Raw genomic sequence first — 7,443 nt, forward strand, 5'->3', positions numbered from 1 at the left:
AATCTCTGCATCTTAGCTGCTCCTGTTTAGACACGAGGCTATCATGCTTCGTGTCAAATCCCTCTGAGAAGCTGAGGAACATCGTGGTGTTTCATCCTCCTCGTTTTGGATCGTCCTCAGTGCACATCCGACGAATTCCTAGGAGGGCATTGACTAGCATCTAAGTCACGATTGATCACACCAACTTCAACTACTTAGTGAAGTTTGCAACCCAAAAGCTTCGTTAAGTGCTTTTTTGCGGCTTAGATTACTGGCTATCGATTACTTTTCCGATTACCATCTTGCCCATCTGAGCATTTTGATTCGTACGATATGACCCCTATCCTAACCCATTTTATTGCTTCAACCAAAAGATGCTTATTCCTGAGGCCATCGGTCTTACTTTCTACAGAAGTTAACCTTCCTTATGTCAGACAATTCACTATCGCACCTGACAGAAGCTCACAACTTCTATCGAAGTGATCACACTGCAGTCCAATTCATTTGCTTCAGACAACCTTTTTCCGCGAACTTCCTTATTGAATGATCTGACTCAACATAATCTCACATTTTCCCGTTACGACAAAACGCCTTCCAATCTGTCCGAGCTCTGTAGCCGTGTGAGGGGTGCCGAAACAGCGGACGGTGTCGTAATTAGTTGACGCGTAACAGCGAAGGGAGCCTAATGTCCAGTAGTTTAAATAAGATTTTTGAATTCCACGCTTGGAGTATTTGCGGCAATCGATGCGAATAATCAATCTTCAAATTGATTTTGTGGTATCGAGAGACTCCGAAGAATCTGTCGTTTATGCTGTTGTCAAAAATCATGCAAACTGAAACACGAAGCCGCGTTTGTGAGGAACATTTAGTTGAAGGAAAGCATGAGCCAGAAATTTACTTGCATCTGTCTTTGACACCAAGGTAAATTGCGAAGTCAGCAGTTGCGTACTACCTGGTTTTGAGGTGGAACATAAGGTTGATGAAAACCAGAGGTCCACGCCTACCTTATGAGCCCCAAGTACGACAAAACCGGTCGTGGGCTGTCAAAGAGCTTTCCAATTACGACAAAACCGGTGGTGGGCTGTCAAAGAGCTTTCAGAAAACTTCTGAGAAGTATGCAAATGCCCGGTAGCTATTTTAACTAACGGCATCTTGTGGAGTTACTTTCTTCGTGAGCTACATATAGATTTTTAGTGATCTGAAGAGATTCGAAAAGTTTCAATGGAGATTTCGTCGTGGAAGTGAAACCAATCTATGTTGAAATGCCGAGAAGCGCTGTACAGTTGTTTCATCCTTATTGGGAATCAGCAGCAGTGCACGTCTCACGAAACTCCAGAGAGTCTTGAGCCGCGCTGAGTGATACTTCCATCTGGGAAGTAGTCAATCGAGGAGCCAGTCAACATGTGTGATCATGTGATGTGGATCGCGTGACTGAACGATGAGCGGCGTTATATCCTGCCTAATTTCGATCGAGTGAGCCGCGCTGAGTGATACTTCCATCTGGGAAGTAGTCAATCGAGGAGCCAGTCAACATGTGTGATCATGTGATGTGGATCGCGTGACTGAACGATGAGCGGCGTTATATCCTGCCTAATTTCGAGATAATCACACTGTTGATCAGTCGCTCGTGGCCTAATGGTTATCTGATCATTGTCGATATCACTCGAACTTTCCACTACTGATTTATTGTCAGCTACCGGCGAGGGCACTCAGTTCACATCACAATTCCCCGAAACTTATCAGAAGGAAATAAGCAACCGCCTTCATATCTGTCATAGTTAACCTTGAATTCTCCCCTTATTTATTGTTGACCCGGTTTCACTTCCGTTTCACATGTCACGATTGTTTGAGGGTAGCATCAGCGGCCTTTCTGTACTTCTAATCTTATCTAACTGTTAACCCACACCAAACATCTCTTATTTCGTCGGTGAGTTCCGAGCCTTTGTGACACACAGGTTAACCAATGTCCCGATTTCGTTTTAGGCAGCTGTTCCCAACTCCTCGTCACTTCCGGAGTTTTGACATGCTGGTCATGAGAATCTGACTTTGAAACAGAGACAGGAATCCAAACTATGAATAAATTAACCTCACCTCGAATCCGCTACGCGCTGTTCAAATGGGAGTTCGTATTCATCAAGGTTAAACTGTCTTCCAAGATGATGAAATTCTATAGGAACAGAGGATTTGTGCTGACGCTGTAGCTAAATCAACAGGATCTACTCCACCCAAGCGAATAAAAGGAACGTTACCAACCTTAGACGTGCAATTACTTAGACATTAGCATCAAAACAAGTAGACTATGAACCGAATAGGTGGAGCAGTCGTGAAACTTATTCAGTAGGGAGAAGACCACAGACACGCCCTCTCGTTAACGCGACAAATGCAGATAATAGATGGCTTTTGAGTAGTGCAGTTTCGCTCTCGTTGCTTTAAATTTTTCTGAGGAAAGCTATGTGTCTGATAACTCGTTCGTGGAAACTTCGGAGTACAAAGATCCACAGCCAGTCGTTAGATGTATTAATGGCGACGTCCACTGAGTCGTACTCAGTGTTGGTGGGTTATCGGGATTCAGGAAGATGGATTTATAAGGCTTAGAAAACTGGATAAATACCGCGCAGTGCAGTGTAAACAAGCCTGAGAAGAAACAACTTGAGATAGCAATCACAGAACGAACAAGGGAGATAGACAAACTGCAAATTCCTTGGAACCCAGGTTGGGGGGGGATGATTCTCCGCACATTCACCATCTTGCTGTTCTAGTACAGCCGATCCTTACCTCAAGTTCGCATCTCTATCGGCTTTCCCACACTTCGAGTTGCATGGCCTTGAAATGGAAAGTCTTTGATCAATAGAATTATTGACCAACGAAGGCCAGGTACTGGATCGTATACCTTGCATGTACACATGAGAGTAAACCTCATGGCTCCTGGTGTTTAAATTACGGATATTCTAACAGCGCTAACATAATCGCCTGGCTACCTGAAAAGAGGATCATGAATGAATACAGATCTCTGTTACTGTTGAGAATAAGACCAATAGTTTGCATACGAACTTCAACCACATGTTGACAAGAAATACTTAAACCCAAAGGGTGCTTGTTTACTGAGTTTTTGAATTCTGATAAATAAGTTCAATGTAAACTAACTACAACTAGCTACAAACTGTCCCCAAAAAGTTCATTTTTCAGGGCCTGGACTATGTTTCTTACTTGCGAGTCTAGTATTTTCAAAACTGTGCTTCATTCCTAAAGGATTATCCTTAACACAAGCATAAATCCACGGACTTTTTGCTGATTTATTTTTCTTGCACTGTATTCCCAGATGTCCCAGAAAAAAGCTTGTCCTAAAAACGCAGAATTTGTGGGACAGCAGATGATCCTCTAATTGTCTGGGTTTCGAAGGAGTCAAATACGCCTTCAAGAGACAGTTTAATTCCAAAATGTATAATGAGATGCACATCGGTGAGAAAGTTATGCCGTTCCCATTCGTAGTAAACCGTCTTTGGTCACGTGTCTCTGAAGAAATCAATCCAAATTCACGTCAAACTGAATTTGGTTTCAGTGGTGGATGATATAGAGTTTAATAGAATATCACTTGTCGGAACAAGCGACTGTTCTGTTTCAAATTCATCTCTACGTATTAAAAACAGCTGTATACCAACAGTGGTTCTGTTCTCCTTTGTAACCTAACGCGGAGAAGCCAAGAAGACGTGTGCAGCTGTTTGGATTCGGAACCACTGCACAACTTACGAACACATCTGCGGGTTCAAGCCTGCAGTCGTTCCGGCGTTATGTGAGAATAACACCTGTTTATAGGTACCGTAATGGCACGGTGACAAACCAGCATTCAGCTCTCTCAGTTCCAGGGCGCGAGTAGGCTCAGGTGGTTAGAACGCAAATTTACTGATCGGAAGTTTCATGTTTCGAACCCGACCTCTGCCTCTCGACTTCCCCTGTCTAGGCTTGGGCAACCTGGCAGCACCCCAGCCCTCGTGCTTCTTTCCGAGGGCATGGCAGTTAGGCACCGGAAGGGTGTTACAGCTGAACGATTTTTCTCTCTCAGTTCAAGCCAAATTATTTCGTGGTATCCAGCGCCTTGGCCTGCTATTTCCTGAGAGAGCATCTATGAGACTAGGGAGATATTTTCACTCCCTGAATGGATAGGTTTTTAAGCCTGGCTGTTTGCTGGAAAATAAAGAAAACTTGGGTGGGAATTATTGGTGTCTGAAATGTTCTCCGAGAATCTCTCATGTGTTGTAGGAGTCATGTCGAAGAGTAGGATCAAAACTACCAGGGCTTGGTACCCTATATCGTATAATATACCAGAGAGGGCTCACTAGAAAGATGTTGGTAAGGGAGTGGGAGTAATGCGCAAATACTGTATGAATATCTTCTTGTCTAACACTCAAACAGCCACTGCTTCTCGCTATCCCGAAAAGCTTCTCGCAATCCCCCATAAAGCTGGCAAAATGATTACTCTTCGCACCGTGTTTTCGAACAGTTTTCCGGGGCCTGGGTGGAAATTCCCTCCCACTTTAGTCTGACCTAATCAGGGTAGCAATCTAATTGGTAGCGATTCTTTAAAAAGTAAACTTTTTTCAACCTCTGTGTGACGCAGGAAATGCAATTGTTTCCCGATAGTTTGTGAACGTCTCACAAGTTTCTAAGAGATAGTTGGGTTTAGCTGCCGACGAGACACAATAAACATAATCAACAGCAGCACTTAACACAGAACGAGTGCGACCAAATCTGTCTCCAAAGCGTTTAGAAACCAACCGCAGCTGTCGGGTTTCCGGTATCAAATGTCACACCTCTGAAACTTCAAGCTTGACCGAATCGCATGAAAAAAGAAACAGTATGGCATATCAACGCTTGCGTCAGCCCCTTTTGAAATTAACCCACACCCAAGTTTCTATGAGCTTACGCTTCATTGTTGCGATCGTTACAAGTGAAACGCCGGATCTACGTGTGCTCATTGAAGTGCACGCGTGTATTAGATGAATTTCGTACAATATGGGTCTAATTAGAACATAAGGTTGACTGAACGGAAACTCGGGGAAGGTGCCCAAGCTTGTAACTAGTCGTGGGCTGTCGAGGAGTCTCCATCAACGCTGTTCCTTCAGTAAACAACGACAAGAAGACTTGTTACATAACCTACCTATGCTTAGTCTGTAGAACCGTGACCTTGACCGTAAAACGGACGCACGAGATACGATATAAGATGTACTTTGTGAGGATCCAGTTTGTGAATCCACCACACAGTTCCCGTGGCTCTGGAAAACTCGCACGTAAATTTGCCTGTATTACAAAAGATAACAAAGAATAACTTCAGTCGTTTTCGCTGTCTGTACGATTCGCACATGATCAATTACCGCACAACCTGAAACCTGCACTTTTTCAACACATTTGGGTACCCGATGGCCATAAAATTTGTATTTAAGTTACTTTACTATTCTCGTCATTGGATTTCGTTATCATCTTCTTCGGTGAGCGGCCTTCTCTTAGCGTAGAGTTTCGCGAGCTTGAGCCATGCTCCACACCAAATGTTTATTTGAAGCGAAACGTAGATACAGCTGTCATCAGGATTAAGTTCGATTTGTGTAGCAGCCCCTTTGCCGTAGTTACTTCCAGTATGTTGTGCGACGGAAGTGTGTTTAAAGAAATCAGTGCACGAATCACTTGTGGCGCCAGAAAACACTCGGTCAGTAACACTCAAGTGCCGTAGTGTTTTACAGCCGCGAGACATACCCCTGGAGGTAGGTGATTTGGGGCGTCTTCGGTCGCGAGACATCTGGAGGTAGGTGATTTGGGGCGTCTTCGGTTTTTTAACACCGATACCTCGAAAGCGCGTCGGACAAAGTCAGCGAATTTATTTGAAGATGGTTAGGAAACGCGTATTTGGTTGTGCGCGGAAAACATCCGGTACCGCTACGACTATCGTGGCTCGGCCATGTGCTATGCATATCGAGACACCACCTAACGAGACGAGTGCTGTTCTCCATTCCTCCTTCAAAATTGCGCAGACATCGAGGTGGACAATGTTTGACTTGAAAGAAGGGTGCGTTGCGGTCCAGGATGGAATGCACATTACTCCATTTCCTGAAGACATTGCAAGAAATAGCGGCGTATCAGTGGTGTTTGTGCTGCCAGTCACCCTCTATATGGTCTGGCCGAGCGTTTGGAGATGTGGAGAATTCATAATCCTTACGATAGGCCTGTACCAGGTTCCTCCCTCACCCACTATCTTCTCTTTTTCTCCGTAAGAGTTTAAGTGTAACCAAATAAACTTCGTGTTTGAGCGGCTTTAGAGCGTCGGCGTCTACACCGACGTTACTATCTCTGATAATGTTGATTTACGACAGCTGGTTACAGACTATGCCCTACTTTGCAACCAGCTGCCGCTGATCAATATTATCAAAGAGAGTAACGTCGGTGTAGACGCCGACGTCTACGGCCGCGCAAACACTCTGTCCTGTTGCGAACTGTTCAAGCCAGAGCAAACCTAAAAGCACTGACAATTTTAAAGTATAAACTATCACGAATGGACTAAGTAGAACTAATAGCAGTTCCGTCTACTGCCGTCCTTGGCCCAAATTCTGAGATTGCTGGGTCCCCTCATTTCGGAATTTGTCTTTAAATGGCTTATCTCTCACTTTGATGGAAATGGAACGATAGATTGTCGCATGATTCCTGTCTGATCTGATTTCAACCAAGGTTGCCAGTTATCCTTCTGCGTTAGAACGTCCTTGAAAGACCTTGATATTCTTCGTCTACTAATGCAAAAGACCGCAGCATTCAAGAAGATATTTCAAGTTGATGCATTTTGCGGACATAACTGACCCAGTCACTAGTGTCCGTCCGTAAAACTCAAGGGAGAAACTTGTTATATACATTAGAAGGATTTCAGTACGAAGAACCGAGGAATAATTCCAGTTCAAGTCACGTGGTTCCAGAGGTACCATCAATGACAATGTATTGGCCTCATAGCTAATAGTTCTAGTACTGACCACCTTTCATTTTTAAGATGGTGTGCAGACAACAGCTTCAAAGATATCATTATGTTCTCCGGAGCAGTGGATTTTGGAGTAGCTTCTATGCCTGCAGTCTGAAGTTTCCCGTTCCTCAAGTTTTGCTAAAGCTGTTCTGCTCGTTGTCACCAGCCCGAGTATAAACAACAAAATGATTTCATAAACGAAACTACTCACAAGGTTGCTGAAAACTCTTTGGCAGCCCACGACCGGTTTCGCCCTTCTTGAGGCTCATCAGGTAGGCGTAGTCTCCTAGTTTCCGTCAACCTTATAATCTACTTGAACCCAAATTGCACTGCTTTCGAGAAATATATTCATTTGCAAATCAATTTGGCTTTTTATTTTGTTTTCGAGAAATACACTCGTTTGCAAATCAACTTGGTTTTCACGGGAAACTCAATTGAAACTCTCGTTTATGATGTCCTCCAGCTGAATGTGC

The 7,443-nt window shown here is 44.0% G+C and overlaps 1 protein-coding gene across 1 annotated transcript in view; it reads right to left on the reverse strand.

Moving 5' to 3' along the window:
- Nucleotides 1-7,443, reverse strand: part of T265_07810 (hypothetical protein) — a gene marked incomplete at both ends in the record, with an annotated part of 73,649 nt that overhangs the window by 47,623 nt on the left and 18,583 nt on the right. The window lies entirely within an intron of this gene.

Source organism: Opisthorchis viverrini (genome assembly GCF_000715545.1).
Source record: "Opisthorchis viverrini unplaced genomic scaffold opera_v5_186, whole genome shotgun sequence".
Taxonomy (NCBI): domain Eukaryota; kingdom Metazoa; phylum Platyhelminthes; class Trematoda; order Opisthorchiida; family Opisthorchiidae; genus Opisthorchis; species Opisthorchis viverrini.